At 36.0% G+C, this 22,240-nt stretch overlaps 1 protein-coding gene across 9 annotated transcripts in view; it reads right to left on the minus strand.

The window, feature by feature from the left end:
• The window catches only part of APC (APC regulator of WNT signaling pathway), a 144,226-nt gene that overhangs the window by 113,546 nt on the left and 8,440 nt on the right, over positions 1-22,240 (minus strand). For 4 of the 9 annotated variants that reach the window (XM_057539009.1, XM_057538980.1, XM_057539025.1 and 1 more), the window contains exon 2: positions 26-81. The exons of the other annotated variants lie outside the window; for them this stretch is intronic. The gene's annotated coding sequence lies outside the window, so the exon portion shown is untranslated. The remainder of the gene's footprint in view (positions 1-25; positions 82-22,240) is intronic. 9 annotated transcript variants of the gene reach the window in all.

A 22,240-nucleotide genomic window follows, 5' to 3' on the forward strand; every position in this document is an offset into this window, starting at 1 on the left:
CTCAACTCGTACTTCAATACTTAACTCTTTCTTTACTGGAGACCTCAGATACATTGATAGCAGAACAGAATCGATTTATGCCTACAAAGAGATCAACAAAAGTTTTTTTCTTTAAAAATAATAATTATGTATTGTAAAAGTACATGCTAGTGCAAGTTCTCCAGGTGCTAAGCAACCAAATAAAGCTCAAATTCATTTAAAAATCTTCCAGTCTTCAGATTCATACTGGGTTAGGGTATGACAAAAAATCTTAAGAACAGAATAAAGTGGGTCAGAGACCGAAGACCAATTCTCCCAGTGTTTCTGTACTTCTCCTGGGACGTGGGAAGGAGCTGAAATGTTGCGATGGAAATTGAATTTTTAGTGATGTATAAACTAAGTGAGAGATATATGCATCGTCTTCTACAAGCCAGACATATAGATGTGTTCTGTGTTACCTCAAAAAGCAAAAGTTTCTCAAAAGAAATGTTTCTAGCACCAATAATAGAATCTTAGTGTTTTTCCCTCCAATCTTTCTCCTCTCTAATCAGCAAATATCAAAATAGATTTTTACACCCCTGCTCAAGAACATTTCATGGCATTCTGTTACTGACAGTGGAAGTGAGATAGTTTGGAGTTTAATTGTAGAGTGCCTACGCTAAAAGGCTTCCTACATGTATTAAGTTTTCCATGGCCGCCATAACAAATTACCACAAATTTAGTGGCTTAAAACAACAAAATTTATTATCTTACAGTTTTGTAGTTCAGAAGTCCAAAACGGATCTCACTGAGCTAAAATCAAGGTGTCTGCAGGGCTCTACTTCTTTCAGGAGGCTCTAAGGGACAATCTGCTTTCTTGCCCTTTCCAGGTTCTAGAGACCAACTATATTCTTGGTCCAAGGCCTTTTTCCTCCATCTTCAAAGCTAGCAGTGGTGGCCTGAGTCCTTCTCAATTTGCAGCACTGTCACTTTGCTTCTATTGTCATTATCTCTTTCTCTGAATCTTGTTCTTCTCTTCCCTCTTTTAAGGACTTAAAAACCGTTCTTACGTTGGCCCACCTCAATAATCCAACAATCCAGGGTACCTCATTAGCAACTTTATTCCACCTGCAACCTTAATTCCCCTTTGTAACATAATCTAACATATTCATAGGTTCTAGGGATTAGGAACTGGACATCTTTAGGGAGCCATTATTCTGCCTACCACACTAAAGCTTTATCTTCAACTATTCCAGAACTTGCATCCTAATACCAGTCCAATCAAACTAAACACTTAGCCATTTCTTTTTTAAAAAAATAAATTTCTTTAATTATTTGTTTATTTTTTGGCTGCGTTGGGTCTTTGTGCTGTGCTCAGGCTTTCTCTAGTTGCGGCGAGCAGGGGCTACTCTTCGTTGTGATGCGCAAGCTTCTCATTGTGGCGGCTTCTCTTGTTGCGGAGTGTGGGCTCTAGGCGCGCGCTCTTCAGTAGTTGTGGCTGGCGGACTCTAGATCGCAGGCTCAGTAGCTGTGGCGCACAGGCTTAGTTGGTACGCGGCACATGGGATTTTCCAGGACCAGGGCTCGAACCTGTGTCCCCTGCACTGGCAGACGGATTCTTAACCACTGTGCCACCAGGGAAGTCCCCACTTAGCCATTTCTAAAACTCACCTTAGACATAGAACTTTCTGCCTTTACTATAATGTGGTACAGTAGAAGGCTCCAGCATATGGAGACTGAAGAATCAGGTTTAAAGTTCTGAATCTTTCACTTTGTAGCTCTGTGACTCTGGATGTTACTTAACTATCCTAAGACTTGGCTACTCTTTCATCTGTAAAATGAGAATAACTGTTTGGCTTATTTTATAGAGCTGTTATAAGGATCAAACGTGTAACTGTGAACAAACTTTATAAACTATGAAATATGTTTTACAAGTAAAGGATTATTAATTGCTCTATTGGTCCAAATCAAGATTCAGCTTAAACATACATTTCCATGAAGTAATCTACCATCCCACCTAGACTCCTAGACTCCTCACCCTCCTCTTCCCTCCACTGTTCCCTCCTTTTATGGCACAAACACATTGTAGCTCTGTGTGTACATCTCCTTTCCCATTCCTGACTATAAGAATCCGAGGGAAGAGCCACACCTGATTTATCTTGAACGTCTCATGGTGTATACCATAATATTTTGTACATAACAGGTGTTCATTAAGTATTAGTATAAGGAATGATTTAAAATTAATCTCCAAAGGGCACCCAATGCAGATGCTCTCAAGGAATAATAGTGGAGCAAATGCTGAATAATGAATATTAGTACAAAGTATAACTTTTTACAGAGGAAATGGAATGCTTTAAATAAAAACCCTAGGCGCTGTAAGTGAAAAAAATGTGACGCAGCCTTGGGGCTAAGTTTCTGAGGTTAGGTGGCTGCACAGTAGAATCACTTTAGGAGCTTGAGAAGTTTTAAAAACACCATTAAGTCCGAATCTCTGAGGATGAGGTTCAGGCACTGGTGTGTGCTGCCAGGATTGCGAAGCACCACGCACCACTCTAGCTTCTGCTATCAAAGCTCCTACTGCACTATGATAGGGAGACCGTTTTGAAATGCCTTTTAATTCAGAGTGCTATACAGATTGAGGCATTTGCTTACAGAGGAAAAAAACCTTCCTTTTTCCTGTCAAAAAGCTTCCTAGTCATATATTAGCAATTAACATAAGAAAAACAATAGGGACTAATAAATGCACAGAATATGTTCTACTACAATAAGGAATCAAAGAAATAAAAACAAAAGAGTATCATTTTCACCTATTAAATAGGCAATGATATTTTAAAATAATATTGCGGGTCAGAGAGGATACACTAAAAAAAATAGGCAGTAGCTTTTGAAAATCCTTAAGATGCTTAAAATGCTTATACTGAAATAAGTCCAGTTAAAAGAAATTATCTTATGTACAATCAGGTACATGCACAAAGATTTATATTCAAAGATACTCAGTATTGTTTCCACAAGTGAAATTTTAGAAACAACCTCAATGATTGATAACAACAGCTTGGTTAATTATACTTTTGGCACTCTTAAAGATGATTAATATTATGCCAGATATACAATTACATAAAAAAGCATAAAATACATAAGAATAAATTTACCCAAGGAAGTGAAAGATCTGTACAGTGAAAACTATACGACAGTGATGAAAGAAATTGAAGAAGACACAAATAAATGGAAAGATATTCTACACTCACTGATTAGAAAAATTAATATTGTTAAAATGTCCATACTACCCAAAGTGATCTACAGATTAAATGCAATCCCTTTCAAACCTCCAAGAGCATTTTTCACAGAAATAGAACAATCCTAAAATGTCTATGGAACCACAAAGGACGCCAAACAGCCAAAGCAATCTTGGAGGAAAAAAAAAAGAAGAAAAAAAAGAACAAAGCTGGAGGCATCACACTTCATGGTTTCAAACTATATTACAAAACTACAGTAATCAAAACAGTATGATAATTGTATATCAACTATACTTCAATTAAAAAAAAAAAAAAGCATGGTACTAACATAAAAACAGACATGTAGATCAAGGAACAGAATAGCAAGTCCAGAAATCAACCCAAGCAAATATGGTCAATTAATTTATGACGAAGGAGCCACGCATATACAGTGGTGAAAAGACAGTCTCTTCAATAAATGATGTTGGGAAGGGCTTCCCTGGTGGCGCAGTGGTTGAGAATCTGCCTGCCAATACAGGGGACATGGGTTCGAGCCCTGGTCTGGGAAGATCCCACATGCTGCAGAGCAACTAGGCCCGTGAGCCACAACTACTGAGCCTGCGCATCTGGAGCTTGTGCTCTGCAACAAGAGAGGCCGCGATAGTGAGAGGCCCCCGCACCGTATTGAAGAGTGGCCCCCGCTCGCCACAACTAGAGAAAGCCCTCACACAGAAACGAAGACCCAACACAGCCAAAAATAAATATAAATAAGTAAAAATTAAAAAAAAAAATGATGTTGGGAAAACTGGACAACCACATGCAAAAGAATGAACTGGACCCCTATTTTACACCATATACAAAAATCAACTAAAAATGGATTAAAGACTTACATTTAATACCTGAAACTGTAAAACTCCTAGAAGAAAACATATAGAATAAGCTCCTTGACATCAGTCTTGGCAATAATTTTTTTGGATTTGACACCAAAAAACAAAGGCAATAAAAGCAAAAATGAACAAGTGGGACAATATCAAACTAAAAAGCTTCTACACAGTGAAAGAAACCATCAGCAAAATGAAGAGGCAACCTATCAAAATGTAGAAAACACTTCCAAATCATATATCTAATAAGGGGCTAATATCCAAAAAAACAAAAAATATATATATATATATATGACAACCTCATAAACTAAATAGCCAAAAAACCAAACAACTGGGTTAAAAAATGGGCAGAGGAACTGAACAAACATCTTCCCAAAGAAGACATCCAAACGGCCAACAAGTACATAAAAAGATGTTCAACATCACCCATCATCATGGAAATGCAAATCAAAACCAAAATGATATCACCTTGCATCTGTTCGAATGGCTGTCATCAAAAGACAAGAAATAACAAATATTGGGGAGGATGTGGTGAAAAGGGAACCCCAGTGCACTCTTAGTGGGGATGTAAATTGGTGCAGCCACTATGGAAACAGCATGGAGGTTCCTCAAGAAATTAAAATTTAACTCCCATATGATCCAGCAACCCCACTTCTAGGTATATATCCAAAGGAAGAGAGATCTGCACTCCCACGTTTATTACAGCATATTCTTAACAGCCAAGATATGAAAGCAAGTGTCCATCAATGGATAAGTGGATAAAAATCTCACACACACACACACACACACACACACACAAATACACACACACACACACACGAAATGAAGTATTATTCAGCCATGAGAAAGAAGGAAACCCTGCCATTTGGGACAACATGGATGGACCATGAAGGCATTATGCTAAGTGAAATAAGCCAGGCAGAAAAGACAAATACTGCATGGAATCACTTATATGAGGAATCTAAATAAAAAGCCAAATTCACAGAAAAAAATAAAATAAAATTGTCAAAGAAGATAATTATATATAACTGCATTAAATAATTCATATAATATTAAGCGAAAATGCAGAACACTGTATATGCGTAATATGGTACCAACTAGCCTTGTCTTTTTTTAAATGAATTATATAGGTGCACAGAGAAGATTGAAAGAGATCAACAAAATATCAAGTGTCCTCCCTGGGTGTGGAAATTATAAAAACTGCAATTTTTCTTAATTTTATAAAATTTCCACAACCTAACACACATAATTTCTGTATTTTTTTCCAAAAGTTAAGTGCCTTTTGGACACAATTTGAAATCACCACATGAGAAGAAGAGAGAAATTAACATTTCTTTCTCATCTCATCTGTAGCCAAAGGCAGATCCAGATTTTGTGGGGTTCAGGATCATATATAAATTATGGGGGAGCCTTCCTTAAGGAAAATACAAATTAATTCAAAATTGCTATTGCTGCTGCAAAAGAACCTAGGAAGGGTCCATGAAATTAGGTGCATTAAACTTCATTAGTTTCATGATAAATCTTCTAAACCAGTAGCAGACATTATGATCAGCAAATATATATAATCAACAAATTCATCTAACTTGAATTTCTATAGAGATTAAAAACAGATCACTGTTCACACACATAGGCTCAAAGAAATTTCAAAATTCACTCAGGTCCCCACACAGTGAAGTGGCAGTCTGCCTCCTAAGCCAGTGTTGGTCAAACTGCCTCACCCTCCAGGTCTCATGAGCACTTCATGTTCGATCTTCTAATTAGATTTAAATGCAGTAGGTGCTCCATATCCTTGGGTTCTTCATTCAACCACTTAGGATTCAACCAGCCATGGATCAAAAATATACAGAAAAGATTCCAGAAAGTTCCAAAAAGCAAAACTTGAATTTGCCAAGCAGCCTCCAACTACTTACATAGCATTTACAATGTATTAGGTATTATAAGTAATCTAGAGATGATTTAAAGTATAGTGGGAGGGATATGTGTAGGTTATATGTAAATACTATACTGTTTTATATAAGGGACTTGAGCATCCCTGGGTTTCGGTATCCTCCAGGGTCCTGGAACCAATCCCTCGTGGATACCAAGGGACGACTGTGTGTCATCTCCGAGAGCAGCTTGTACTTCCTCCTTCAGAGCCTCATGCTTCATAAAAAGTTACTTGTTCAATTATTATCATCCTGATGATTACTGCAGCACCTAGCTCAGTAGTAGTAGGTGCTCAATAAATCCTTATTGAGTGAATACATTTTTTAATAATCAGAATAAGTGAAAACAAGAAATCTCAAACAGCTTTGAAAATGTCAACCTGGAATCTACAAAAAATCCCCTTAACCCATAAATTTTTATCAATGGGTAACCACAGATTTCTCTGGAAGATATCTAGAACAAAATTTCTTTAAATGCAGGAGACATTTTCACATTGTCATGTTAATTTAGTTAAATAACTAAAGAGAAACAGTTTGGGGTTGTCTTATGGGTGTGTGGCAAATACAAGGTAATGACTGATTGTGGGCATATAAGCAAAGGCAAAAGAAAGCAGAAAAACTGTGAATGACTCAAAAAAGGCTACTCTGTCAGAGTTAATTCTGCTTCACTGCTCTTGTATGATGTTAAATATGTTAAACATGTATTAGGCTAAATATGCCCTGGTGTTACAGTAGTGAATACGCTACATTACATGGTAAGAAGGACTTGGCAGATGTAATTAAAGTTATTAGTTGGCTGACTTTAAAATAGGGAGGTGAAATTCACTACCTGTCACTGGTTCGGCACTTTCTCTGCATGCCATATGGTATCCTGCGCCCCTAAAGGAGGTAACACACCCTGAAGGATGAGCTTATATGGGGAAGATGACCCCCAGAGCATTGTGACCCTTGCCCAGAAGTTCAGGAGTGATCAATGGCAGGATTTGTTTGGCTTTGTTTAGCTGAAATTTATCCAATAATGGTACTGAAAACATCTGCTTTTTTTGAGGCAAGTATGAATGTAATAAAATAAGTGCTTTATTGCAGATGAAGAACCATGTGGAGACATGAGAAGAGAAACTGGTAACTTGTAAGGAACAACTCTTACAGCCGCAGTCAAACTCTTGAGATTCAAGTAGGCCAGCTCTAGAGCACTGCAGTCCTGGGCCTTTAGACATGGACTTTCCTTGAGAATGCAGGTCACTTTTGCCTTGTTTTTACATGACTTTTGGGTTAAAATCTTTGCTTGTTCAATAATGCAAATCAGTGCCTAATATTGTGCTAGTCATACGGTACACTCAATAAATGCTTGTTGAACAACAAAAAAAGGGGGAAGGGGGAGATGATCCTGGGTGGGCCCTATGTAATCATGAGCCCTTAAAAGCTACAAGCTGTTCACTGGCTTCCAAATGAAGTTAGAATAAATTTCAAATTCCTTAACTCGGTTTACAAGACTCTGTATAACCTACTTCCTGCTCCCATTCCCACCCTCCTCCCTAACTCTCCCTTTCTTCCCTCTCTCTAATGCCTTTGCACTGCCTTTCTTTCAGCTTCAAGAACTCTGTTCCCAAATCCTCAAATGACTGCTCTATTGTATCATTCAGCTTTGGCATAAATGTCTCATCTTCAAAGAGACCTTCCATGACCATCGAATCAACACTGGTACTGTCCTTAAATTTCTATCACATCATACTGTTTTCTCCTCAAATCATTTAAGACCTAAAAGGTTCTACCTATGTATCTATCTGTTTGTTTAATTTTCTGTCTCCCTCATCGTTTCCCAAACTAGAATACAAATGTCATGAGGACAGGAACCTATATTCTCATGCACTGCTGTTTCCTTCACACCTAGAACAGTGTCTGGTGCACAGTGAGCATTCAATAACACTGTTGAATGCATGAATGTAGATGATATAAAGATGAATAAGACATCAACTTACAATCTGATAGGGGATCTAAAATGTGCACAAGAAAAGTTTTAATACAAAGCAACATGTATATCAAAGGATGAGAGATTAGATAATTTCTGGCCAGGTAATCAAGAAAGATTTCAGAGAGAAAGCAGCAAAAGAACTAGCCTTCAAAGATGTTTAGGAATTTTTTAGGACAGAGATTTAGATTTTGTCTGTTAGATTAAAAATTTTAGATATCTTATAGGCAATGAAAAATATAAACATTTCAAATAAGGAAGGATACATGGTTACAGCAAGATCTACAAAAATTAACAGAACTAGTTGCTAGTTCCTACTCAAAAGAAGAAATAATCAGAAGTCATATGCATACTATTACTAATTTATAGTTAAATTTAATGGTCAAAGGCTTTTTCAATTGGAAAATATAATAGCAGGAAAAAAAACACAAAATTTTACACTCTATGAGAAGTTTAATTTTGTTTTATTTGGTCTTATTTTGGCAATTTTGACTACACACTTACTTATTAATTTATGTTGTTAATAAGACAAAAAACTCAAAATCACCTTTGGCAACCATTTTGCCCAATTAACAAATATTCAAACATTTCCATGCAAGTAAAGAAAATTTTTTTTCTAAATTCTTAACATGCCCTAATCTGATAAAGTTCCAGTTTCCGGTCAACCAATGTTTTAAGCTACCCTTCCCCTAGGGGAAAAAAAAACAAATTCTGATTAATTTTTTAAAAACTAAGTGTTTAAAGCAGAATTTTATGCTTGCCCATGTGTGTGTTTTAAGTATGTCTTGTTTAATGTTTTTAGTTTGATCTTTACTGAAAACCCAAAGCAGCTGTAAGACTGCTCCCAAAGGTACAATTTACAATACAAACTTACAAACCCTATTCATAAAGATAACATTTTAACGTTAAAGACTTCAGTGACTTATGTCACCAAAACAGCACCAAATGTTTACAGTGTCACTGTGAATTCAAGAAAAAGGAGCACACAGAATGAGTTTTTTAAAAATAGTCTTTCTCCCCAAATATAATTAAAACTCCCATCATTTCAACATTTAAAATATCATAAAATACTTAGATTACTTGACAAATCATTTATCAATTTATAACACACAAACTACCCCTTGAAATACATCAGAATTAATAACAAAAAATCCAATTTTAAAATTGATGTTAAAAACAAAATTTGGTGTATATGAAAGAATAAATTTATGGCCTAGTAATGGTGTGTATTTATTAGAACCTTAAACCAAATCCTTGGGTCAAGACTTTTATCCTTACACAATATCCCCAAATTCTTACCTTGAATGAGAAAGCAATGACTTTTTCAATACCCTATATACCAACTGAAGATGGTATTGCCTAATTCTATAATACCATTTCCTTCCTTTTTGAATAGCTTCTCTCCTTCTTGCTTTATGCTGAATTTTAATATATAAGGCACAGTACAGACTATAAAATTATTTCACTTCTGGATATCTAAAGATAAATGTTTGCTATTATAGGCTTAAAAATCCAAATGTCTTATTAAGTAAAATGAAAAAACAAAATCTACCTAGCATTACTGGACTGTGTCAATCAAATCAGAAACCTCTGGGTGACTTGGACTACCCACAATAGTATCTAATATATAGATTCATTTTAAAGATTAAGAGAATGAGTCATCTCATAAGAGTTCAACATGAACACTTAACATTATGTTCTAAGAGGGAAGAGAGAAAGAAAAATCAAGGCAAACTAAAAAATTTAATTCCTTTTTTCAATATAGATTGTTTTTAAAACTAAAACTTCATATTTACTTTGTTAAGTCTTTTTAAAAAACTTGCTTTGCCAAGTTCTCTAAGATTGGGTAGAATTAGTTGAATTGTCACATAGCTTTTATAGAAGCAAAAAGTAAGATTTCTTAAGAATTGGACTAAATTTCATTCACATTCAAATACCTTCCTCAACAGACACCAGCAGTCAATAAGTACCTTGATTCTCAAACCAGTCTGTACTTGATACAATATGAAAAAGGCATTTTCTTATTCTGTTCCCAAAGAAGGTCTGCTATTTAATTCAAACTAATAGTTACATCTGCTCAATTAAAACACTTGGAACTTTCATAGAAAAGATATTTTTGATACTTGTTCTTTTACAATAGAGAACGCAAAGTTCTTAAAAAAAAAAAAAAGTCTCCTGTGAAGTGATAAGACAACTCTGACCAACTCCAAAATCTTAATAAAAAAATCTCAATTCCCAAAGTTTCAGTCTCTGAAGCATACTTCCTATCCCTCTAGTTTATGCTACCGTCTCCAAATACAACATTCTTTTACCTCACTGGCTTCTTCAATCCAATGTTCTCATCAATTTTCACTATCACTTTCATCTTTACTTTCTTCCTTAGACCCAACAATAGCCATTCCCTTTCACTCAAACCCTTTATTCTTCTCTCCCTCTATTATATTTACCTGGTAAAACCCCAAATCTGGTTGAACTGAATGAACTATTCTACTTTTGCATGCCTTCATCAGGGCAGCTGTGTGTGTGTGTGTGTGTGTGTGTGTGTGTGTGTGTGTGTGTGTGTGTGTGTGTGTGTGTGTGTTGGGGAGAGTGGGGGTGGGGGAATGGTCAGATAATAGGGGCTGGCTGGTTTCACTTTAAATTCACAACTATAAACATGGAAGAATATTTAACACCGCCTGGCAGGCCTACTGTGTTTCCTATAAAGTCTGCTTTCTCACTACTTGAGTTAACTTCTTTACACCTTTTTTCTCTCCTCAAACCTGTAACATCTATTTTCCTACCTATGCCACTCTCAGTTGAAGATCTACTTCATTCCATTAAAGAGAAATTCCCTCATATTTCCCTACCATGCCTACACTGCTTCTCTCCTATTAAAATAGAAAAAGCATCCCTACTCCTATCAAAGACCAATACCTTACTTGGGCAATGGAGTCCAGCTAATCAAGAAAACCTTTGATTAGCCCCTCTCTCTCCTGTATAATCAGTTTCTCCTTCTCTACTGGATCATTATCATGAACACACAAACATGCTCTAATATTACTCATCTTTACAATTCCTCTCCTGACCTTAGCTCCCCTCCATGTACCCCCTCCACTAGATAAGACCATTTCTTTGTTCTATTCACAGCCAAACCTCTTGATCTAGTGGCCTTCATTTCCTGTCTCTATTTTCTCACCTCTAATTCACTCTTTAACCCACCCCAATCCTAAACAATCTCCTGAAGCTCAAATCAAGGTCACCAATGACCACCATGTGGCCAAATTCCATTGCCCTCATCTTAGTACAATAACCTCTTAGTAACATTAGACCAAGCAGATCACTCTTTTCTACCTGAAGTAGATGTCTTCTCTTGGGCCCTAGTGACATATTCTCCTGGTTTTCCTCCTCCCTCTAATTTCCTTTATTGGTTCTGTCTCTTCACTAGTCTTCTAAAACATGAGTGCCTCAGGGCTTGTACCAGGACTGCTTTCTCTCTTCACTGTTTTTTCACCTACTCCCAAGGCTTTTAACCATCATCTATATGATGTTAAATCTCAAATTTGTATCTCCATCCTAACCCTCTTCTGTGAATATCCAACTATCTATTTGATTATTTCACTTTGATATCTGAGACATTTAAACTAAACAGATACTTGATCCACAAGTCTTCCTGTCCTCTCCCTACCAGACTTAAATCTTCAAATTCTTACTCCTCTAAAGATTTCTCTCAAAAACAACACAAAGGGCATTTTTTTTTTCTCTTACAGTGGCAGCCTTATTCTTCCATACTATTCCAGCAGCGTAAGTATGCCAGCACCTAAAATCTCTGAAGACTATAGTCGGAATTCATTACTTTGTGAATGAAAGATGCCCTATATCTAGTCAGGTTTCTGAATGACACCTGGATCCAATGGCTAGATTAAAGCAGTAACATCAATAGAAAGTAGTGAAGATTTCAGCACTGTGTTAAAGCTCGAGGATGTATCCTACAATTTCTAAGAGGAAGCCAGAATTAGTATCTTCAGATATTCCCAGATTATGTGAGTTTTGTTCTTATCAGGCATCAAACATAATAAAAAATAAATCATTGTGAAAAGCTTGGCAATCAAACAGGCATTTTCCTGAGCAGTGCATAAATAATAGAAAGGTGTGCAGCATTCTAAAAGCCTTACTTTTTTTGCATAAATTCACCTTGAGATTACCATAAACACCTAATATAAGATTGCTGATCCAATACTTATTTAAATGGGGGGTGGGGCTATGGTTGGGAGGTACCACAGCCACTTTCCAAGATTATCCCTAATGATCTTTAAATTCTGCTATTCAAGCCTTTGTACAGTGCTCTCCCATGCTGAATAGAGCTGACGTGTGTGACCAGTAAAATACTGCAGAAGTGTGTGACTTCTGAGGCTAGGTCATAATAGACATTGTAGCTTCTACCTTGGTCTCCTGAATTGCTTACTCTGGAGCCAGCCTCTGTGTTATAAGGATACTCAGGTAACCTTATGGAAAGGCCAACATGGGGCCCAAACCACTAACAACTTGCCAGCCAAATGAGTGAGTGAGTGACCTTAGAAGCAGATCCTCTAGCCCCAGTCAACATTTGTTGCCCATGTAGACAGGGAAAAAGCAAAATACACAGATTCTCTCACCTTACTGTAACCCACAATGGAAATTCCTCACAACCACCTTCTTGGGTAGCTAGCAAATGAGCCATCCTTGTCAGATTTCTCCGAATTATCTTCAATCATGGAGCTGCTTTTGTTAAACTCCAAACCAGTAGGATTTCCACACTGAAGTACTGGATAATCAGATTTAAGTAGAAAGCTTTTTATCCTCTTCCAGGATCTGCTTTGTAATTTTTGAAGTGAAAAACTGTTCTGGAGCTTGAATGAGTTATCATTATAATTTAAAATTCTTAAGTATGTCATGTTCCAGAATGCTACTTTTTGATGAAAGCACAAATTAGATTTTACCACAATAATATATATTTGCCCTTCTAAAGAACATCCAACAGCTATGTTTGTGAGATTTGGGTTTCTGTGGACTGTAGTTTGAAAAGCTAAACAAGAAACTGGTAACAGCGATTGCCTCTGTGCAGGGGATGTGTGCAACTAAGGAACAGGGGTAGGAAATTTATTTTCATTTCATTTCATTTTCTCTTGTACTTTTTGAAATGTATACTACATGCATGTAACATCTGCTCAAGGACATAAATTTTAAAGTCTCTTTTCCTGACAAAACTACATTTTTTAATGTTTAAAATAAGGGAAACCTAAAACAACTTCAGTACTTATTCAAAATCATGCTCATTACTTTTTAAAGTGTACCAAGTAAGACATTATCTCAGCATCTTACTAGTGCCTACATTTAGGTTTGAGGCCAAGAAGCACGTTACATGTTACAACTCTGGAAACAACCAAGAAGATATGACAAGAAACAATCTGGCTTTAATAACATAAAAGAGAAATATGATTTTTAAAATTGTATATGTAGATCTGCCTTAGAAAAGTTATCTGACAGTTGTTCGCTATATCACTTCAGAAAAATATTCGAAAAAAAGCATAGTTAAAACATTCTTTGGGGCTTCCCTGGTGGCACAGTGGTTAAGAATCGGTCTGCCAATGAAGGGGACATGGGTTCGAGGCCTGGGCCAGGAAGATCCCACATGCCGCGGAGCAACAACTACTAAGCCTGCGCTCTAGAGCCTGTGAGCCACAACTACTGAAGCCCACGCGCCTAGAGCCCGTGCTCTGCAACAAGAGAAGCCACCACAATGAGAAGCCTGCGCACTGCAATGAAGAGTAGCCCCTGCTCGCCACAACTAGAGAAAGCACGTGCGCAGCAACGAAGACCCAACGCAGCCTAAACAAACAAACAAACAAACGTAGTATGTCCTCATTTCGTGGACGAAAAAGCTAAATCACAGGAAGGTCAAGTGATTCGTCCTGATCTAGTTAAAGGCCGAGCCAGACTTGCATCCAGGTTTCATTTTCCACTGAAAAAAAGTAAGTTACTTCTGATTTAGAAACCTAAATATATTTACTTTTAACAAAGAGATGTCTTCTTGTGCCACTGGTTGGTCCTTAATTTCAATAAAAAATGGACAAATATAATGAGACATAAGTGTCAGATATGAAGAAAACTGTGTAAAATACCCCAAACTTAAATTAAATGATGAATATAGGTAACCTAAGTAATAAAACCAGAAGCCTCCACTACTAGGTTTACAGAGTGCCTTACACAACTTCATTAAGAACCAATTAAAAAAATAAATTAAAAAAAAAACCAATTAAAAGCCAAATAAAAGATTTTAATTTGCAATTCAGCAATGGTGAGCTAGATTAGAATAGAATTTTTTAAAATTACATACAATAATCTACTTTTTTCAGGAATATAGTAAAGCAGTATACCAAACACTGCTTACAGAAGATGAGAAGAACTCTTTTCCCCATTCAGCTATTCTTTTCAATTCCTTACATTTTGGCAAGAAAACTGTCATGGTTCAAGTCCAGTCCTCAAGGTCCTAATAATAATATTTAATTAGCTGATTGTTATCAGAATTGAGATTTAAAACTTTTTGTCAAAGACCTAATTGGACACTAAATGAAGAATCTCATTAGTCCAATATAACCAATAGGAAATCATAGCATGTGGCAACTCATCATAAGATATCATTAAGTTGTGGGGAAAAAATTCTACCAATATGTACTTCCAACAGATAGAATGTAAATTCTTCTATAAAAGTGAAGCAAAGCTGGATTTTAAAGCTGGCATAACACATTATATTGGTACAACAGAACTGATTTTTCTCCCACATGACTTTTGGTGTTTGAGTAAGCATTAAATTTCTGTGAAATTTCAAACTTAGTTTTAACTGAGACCCAACTCAGTAATTCATTAGAATAATGTGATATGAATGAGCACATAATTGAGCACTAAATGAGAACATAATTAAAATATATTTGTATATTTTGTCCAGTGTGACATTTTTCCAACCAGAGTTTATTTTCTTAACTGATGGCTAATATCATCTTTCAGTGATACTAATATATAACTTGACGTTTGTTAGAGAAGGCAGAGGAAAAACTCTTGTGTTAGAACTCCAAAGCCATACAAGAAATGCCATTGAAATATTAGAAAAGATATCAGCATCTCTGAAATGAAACTAGAGCAAAGACAGAAGAAATGAAAGAATGACTACAGTGAGAAGAGAAAATGCCCTAGGCCTAATTAAACAGAGGTACTAAAATCAGGCTCTAATGAACATGGATGAATACAACAGGGAAAATGTGTGGCAAGCATTGCAAGATTTCGGAAACAAGTTATTTAACAATGACTAAATATGCTAAATGTGTTATCATAGTAGAACAGTATCATTCATCTATTGTCTTAAGTACTTACTCTAACATAAGAGTTGCTTTACAGGTGATATTATTGAAGTAAAAATCTCCAGAAAATATATGTAAGAGTCTAACTCAGAAACAGCACAGACATTAACAAATGCTGAGACTGAATACCGAGACAGACACACCTGAGTTTAGTCACAGACAGCAAACTTTACAAAATTAAACACTAGACTCACGAATTGAGTTTAGGAAGTATAAAATTAATTGCATTTGCAATAAGCATGTGGCTAATCAAGATGCATTAATATCTTACCAGATCTTACTAGTTACAGATAAATCATCATCTTATCTATGTCTGGTATAGCTAATGGAGTCATCTGGCTGAAAAGAACCTCAAGAAACTATGATGAGGAAGAGATCTGGGTATCAGTTCAGCGTAACTTTAGGCAAATCAAGTCACCCAGATTGGGCCTCTGTTTTCACATATTTAAAAAGGGAAAGGTGTGGCAAAGGGGCGCACATGAGAGAATTGATTCCTAAAATTCTCTGTCACCTCATTTCACCCTTCAGTTTTCTGAAGGGAAGCAAGCAAACCAAAAACAACCACTGTTTAAATCTAACACAGCAGGGAAGGGAAGGAACTATAATTAACAAGAATCTTCAACTTATTTTCTTTTAGCAGAGAGAAAAAAAGAAAGAATCAAGTAAACAAATACAAGAAGTCTAGGTTTCCTTAAAAGAGAACTGCTTTTATATTTTGTTGATGCACCAATGTAATCACAAAGTGATGGATGGCATTTCATACTAAGAGCCGTGATTAACATCAAATGTGTCTTTAAAATAAAAATATATTGGTATGTTATACTAAATTTTCAACGTCCTTGCAACCACAGAAGAAAGTCAATTTATGTAAAGACTACTATAACTTAGTTTGCCTAGTGTGATTTCTAACCTGTGTGTTTAACCTCCTATTTAATAGATTTAATCTCAGAAATCAAATGCAAATTGTACCTATAATATTTTAAATAGACGTGAGTAGAAAGATTCAAAAGTTATATTCTGTCCCTGAGGTATACCAAAAAATATTTTTAAAAATAAAAATAGGGGCTTCCCTGGTGGCGCAGTGGTTGAGAATCTGCCTGCCAATGCAGGGGACACGGGTTCGCGCCCTGGTCTGGGAAGATCCCACATGCCGCGGAGCGACTGGGCCCGTGAGCCACAATTACTGAGCCTGCGCGTCTGGAGCCTGTGCTCTGCAACAAGAGAGGCCGCGATAGTGAGAGGCCCGCGCACCGCGATGAAGAATGGCCCCCACTTCCCGCAACTGGAGAAAGCCCTCACACAGAAACGAAGACCCAACACAGCCATAAATAAATAAATAAATAAATAAAATATTAAAAAAAAAAAAAAAATAAAAATAAAAATAAAACATGACATATATAGAGCTGTTGCATTAATTATTAGAAAGGCACCCCACTTCCAACAGAAATACTAAAGGACAAATTTGTTTGCAGTCCCTCCTCAGTTCAGCGCATTCTCCCTCCCTCTTCACACATCTCCACTTCAAAAATGTTCACTTTGTATTCTCTTTGCTCACATAAAGGACAATTCCTACCCCAAAGCACTACCCACATGCTACAAGTATTTCTGACTTCTCCCATGAAATAAAATACCATCTGCCTCCTTCCTCTGGAGCTTTGCAAAGTAATAAGAACTGAAGATTATTGCAACACACGTTAAAGTATTAAAAGGCAACCATACCTTAATGTTTACCTTTCCCAGGTATCTCATTTGTACCACAAAATGTGCCTTAAAACAAAGGAATGACTAACATGGAAATGTCAAGTTCTCCTTGAACAGTTAGTCAAAGAAATAGTTGGACTTCCACTTGTAAAAGTAGCAAACTACACAATTCGGACCAACTATCCTTCTGAAGTCAACTTAAAAAGTTAGACAAAAAAAAAAAAAAAAAAAAGTTAGACAAAATATTAAAATAATCTTAAAACCATCAAATAACTACCAACATAGTGAGGAATGAATCACTAGTTCAAATTTACCAGAAGTCAAAACTCAGAAAGGTAAGCTCAGCTTTTTTGTGTGTGTGTGTGTGTTTATTTTTTTTTGAATTTCTCAATTTTATTTTACTTATTTTTTATACAGCAGGTTCTTATTATTTATTTTATACATATTAGTGTATATATGTCAATCCCAATCTGCCAATTCATCACACCACCACCTCTCCCCCATCGTCACTTTCCCCACTTGGGTCCATACATTTGTTCTCTACAGGTAAGCTCAGCTTTTGCCTTTTGTGGGTTTGCCAATAAAAGAGTGTTTAAGAGGCTGAGCTTTTATAATTTGTTGCCTGCCTTACAGGACTGGGGGACAAAAGTCAGAGTCTGGGACCCACCGAAGGTAAGGATGATAATAAAAATGCCCTTGTCTTTGGGCTGGGACTCCAAAGGGATGCACCCTAAGAAGAGTAAGAAAGAACCAGATGGTGGTCCAGAAAAGATAAACATTTGAAATTGGATTAAGATGGTCTCCTATTCTTCGCAATAGCAAATGAAAATCTTCTCTAGAGAAAAATTCACTTCATTTTATACATCAAATTATTTCTACAACAGACAACAGAATCAGACCCACAGAAACTTAACAATATTGGAATCATAAGACACAGACTGAAAAATAACTATGCTTACTACATTCAAGGGTATAAAAGTTGAGCTTAACTATTTTTGAATAGTTGAAACTGAAAACTGAATAGCTTGAAACTGAAAACTATAAAAAGTGACATGGTAGATTGGAAAAAGAACCAAATAAAAATTCTAGTACTTAAAAAGACACCAATCCACACATTCATGAAGCCCTAGGAATCCAATGCCTAATCACAGCATAATAGAAAAACAGAAAACCAAAGACAAAGATAAAAATCTTAAAAGCATCCAAAGGAAAATGTCAGATATTTTTTTAAGGAAAATGAGACACAAAGAGCTGAGGATTCAACAGCAATGAATGTACTGAAATAAAGTAACCACCAACTTACCATGTACTGAAGTAGCTGCTAAACTAGAATTTTGTACCTAGCAAAAATATCCTTCAAGAATGAGGTAAAATAAAGACATTTCCAGGCAAACAGACTAAAGGAAATTCTAAAGAGTGTGTTTCACAGTCCTCAAGATCAAGGAAAATGGCCCTAAATGGAAGATCATAGGAAACATAACGACATGGTAGACATATGCATTAACCTGAACTGAATATGGATGGTATAAAACAATAACAACAACAATGAGGAAGAGAATAAATAAGAATGAATTAAAATGCACAACAATACTATATAAGTAGGGCTGCAAGTAAATATAATTAAAGTGTATCATCTGAGAAGAGGATAAAGGCATTGATTAACATTAGACTTTATAAAATGCATATTGTATTTCTTGAATAACTAGTAAAAAAAAGAGAAAAAGAGGTCATAATTTCCAAATAATAAGGGGAAAAATGTAAAATGATAGAATAGCCACCTCATCTAGATGGCAAGAAAGTAGAGAAAGAGGAACAATTAACAAATAGGACAGGCATAAAGTACATGATAAGATGGGAGATTTAAACCCAATCATGTCACAGGAGTCACATCTAAAACATAATACAGAAAGACTGGAAGTAAAAGAATGGAAAAAGATAAACCATGCAAACAATAATAAAAAGAAAGCTGGTATTTTCGTATCAATCCCAGACAAACTAGACCTTAATGCAAAAAGTACTTTCAGAATAAAAGAGAAATACTTCATAATGTTAAGTCACTAAGAAGATATAACCATCACACATTTCTATCCACCTACTAACACTGTCTGAAATATATAAAGCAAAAGTTGACAGAATACAAGGGGAAAAATCCACAACTTAAATGGGATATTTTAACACACTCTTGTCTGTAACTAATACAAGCAAACAAAGGTCATTAATGATCCTGAAGATTTGAAATACGGGACTAACAAGCATGACCTAATGGAAATATATAGAACACCAAATTCAATAACTGCAGAGAAAAAAAAGATAATATACTGGGCCATAGTGTAGTTCCCAAATTTTAAAGGTCTGAAGTCAGACCTCTGAAACACTGAAAGTGTTCTCTGATTAAATTATGTTGTTAGAAATAAGAAACAAATTCAAAAATAATCAGAAAACCTCCACGTGTTCAGAAATTGAGAAATATAATACTTTCAACTTATCCAAAAGTCAAAGTAGACACCAATAAAAATTAGAAAACATTTTAAGTGAATTATAAAAGTACTACATATTAAAATTTGAGTAATAGAGCTAGCTAAAACAGTGCTTAGAGGGAAATGCTTAGCCTTAAATGCATATATTTAAAAGGAATAAATGCTGAAAAACAGTGATCTACAAGAAGTTAGCAAAAGAACAAAAAGTAAATCCCAAAAAAGTAGAAGGAAGGAAATAAAGAGCAGAAATCAATGCAAAAGAGAACAAATATATAATTTTAAAAAAAGGATTAGCAAGATTCAAAATTTGGTTTTTTGAAAGACTACTAAATCTCCAGTGAGACTTATAAAGGAAAAAGAAAATGTACATATAGCCTATAGCAGACGTGAGAAGGTAATTCTTTCCTGTAGTCATTAAAAGGATAATGATATTTATTATAAACAATTTTATGCCAGTAAATTTAAAAGTTTAGATGAAAAAGACAACCTCTTAGGGGGAAAATACCAAAATAATCAAGAAACAGAAAACCTGAATAGGCTTAAAAATGAGAAATCAAATTAGTAATTAAAAACCTTTCTGGGACTTCCCTGGTGGTGCAGTGGTTAAGAATCTGCCTGCCAATGCAGGGGACACAGGTTCGATCCCTGGGCTGGGAAGATCCCACATGCCACGGAGCAACTAAGCCTGTGCACCACAACTACTCGGCCTGAGCGCCACAACTACTGAGCCCACGTGCCACAACTACTGAAGCCCGCATGCTCTATGGCCCGTGTGTCGCAACTACTGAGACTGTGTGCTGCAACTACTGAAGCCCACGTGCCTAGAGCCCATGCTCCGCAAGAGAAGCCACCGCAATGAGAAGGCCACGCACTGCAACGAAGAGTAGCCCCCAATCACCGCAACTAGAGAAAGCCCGCGCACAGCAACGAAGACCCAATGCAGCCAAAAAATAAATTAAAAATTAAAAAAATATATTGGAAAAAAGAAAGGAAAAATGGTGAAATAAACATAAATCATATATTAAATAAAATAAATAAAAACCTTTCCACAAATTAAATTCCCAGCCCAGATGGCTTCTCTGCCAGATCCTCGTAAAAATTTAATGAAAAAATAATTCTAGTCCTACACAAACTTTTCCAGAATAGAAAATGAGGATCAGCTCATTTTACAAGGCTAGCATAATGTTGACTGTTGATTTCAAATCCTGACAAGGACAATACAGGCCACGTCACTCGTGAACACTGATGCAAAACCATTAGCAAAATATTAACAACCTGAATCCAGAAATATATAAAAAGAATAATACAGTAAAACCGAATTAGGTTTATCTCAGGAATTAGGTTAGGTTTAGCATTTTAAATAATATATAATTCAATATATTAACACAGTGAAGGAGAAAATTAATATGGCAATGAAAAGCTTCAACAGCAACAAAAAAAGCATTAAATTCAAACAAACAGAACACAACACAAAATTCTTAGTAAACTAGGTATAGGAGCAAACTACTTTAACATAATAAAGGTTTTCACAAAAACAAAACAAAACAGAAAACAAACATTCAGCAAACATACTTGGAGTGAAAGAGTAAAAGCTGTCTCTTTTGAGATCAGGAACCAGAAGGGAGAGTAGCTCTGGGATGATGGCAGTGCTCTATTTCTTGACCAGAGTAATGACTTCACGTGTGTTTACAGTAACACGTTAAGTTCTTCATGTTATGTTTTATGTACACTTTGAAATATATGTTAAAGACAAAAAAGAAAGAAATACTTGGAGATGAACAAAAGGTTGACCTAGGCTATCACTCAAGCTCAGCAACTCTGTAGGTCCTAATTTTTTCCCCGTAATGATTACCGTACTTTCAAACCAATTAACATTTATTGGGCCTATAAGACATTGTACAATTTGGCAATATGTATCATAAACCTTAAAAATGTGTAATTGAATAAGGCCATGAAGCCTTACCCAGTAACTCCATCATTTATGAGCCTATCCTAAGGAAAAAGACCAAGATAAAGAGAAAAAAATTCCATAATGTGTTAAGATGTTCATTGCCCATATGATAATAAAATAGAAAACAACTAAATAACCAACTACAGGAAATAGTTAAGAAAAATAATTTTTATAATGGGATTATTATACAATCAATAAATATAAGATTTACAAAATATTCCAAGAAATGTATATAACCTAATTTTTTAAAAATTAGAGATATATACACATGTTTATACTATAAAGTGGGGAAAAAGTGCTAGGCACAGACAAAGGAGAAAATGAGAGAGAGAAGGAGGGAGGGTAGGGAAAGAGGGAGGGAGGGGTTGGGAGAGACAAAAACTACACTGGTTTTCTTCATATAAGCTTATGAATGTCATCTGTACTTTTTTATCTGTACTTTTCATTGCATTTCCTGAATTTTCTTTAATGACTACATAAAAATTTAGTAATGGGGTATATAATAACTGAAAAAGGGGCTTCCCTGGTGGCACAGTGGTTAAGAATCCACCTGCCAATGCACAGGACACGGGTTTGAGCCCTGGTCCAGGAAGATCCCACATGCCGTGGAGCAAATGGGCCTGTGCACCACAACTGCTGAGCCTGTGCTCTAGAGCCTGCGAGCCACAACTACTGAGCCCGCGTGCCACAACTGCTGAGGTCCACGTGCCTAGAGCCCGTGCTCTGCAACAAGAGAAGCCACCACAATGAGAAGCCTGTGTACCGTGACGAAGAGTAGCCCCCACTCACCGCA

The sequence above is a fragment of the Balaenoptera acutorostrata genome, chromosome 2, assembly GCF_949987535.1.
Source record: "Balaenoptera acutorostrata chromosome 2, mBalAcu1.1, whole genome shotgun sequence".
Lineage (NCBI taxonomy): Eukaryota > Metazoa > Chordata > Mammalia > Artiodactyla > Balaenopteridae > Balaenoptera > Balaenoptera acutorostrata.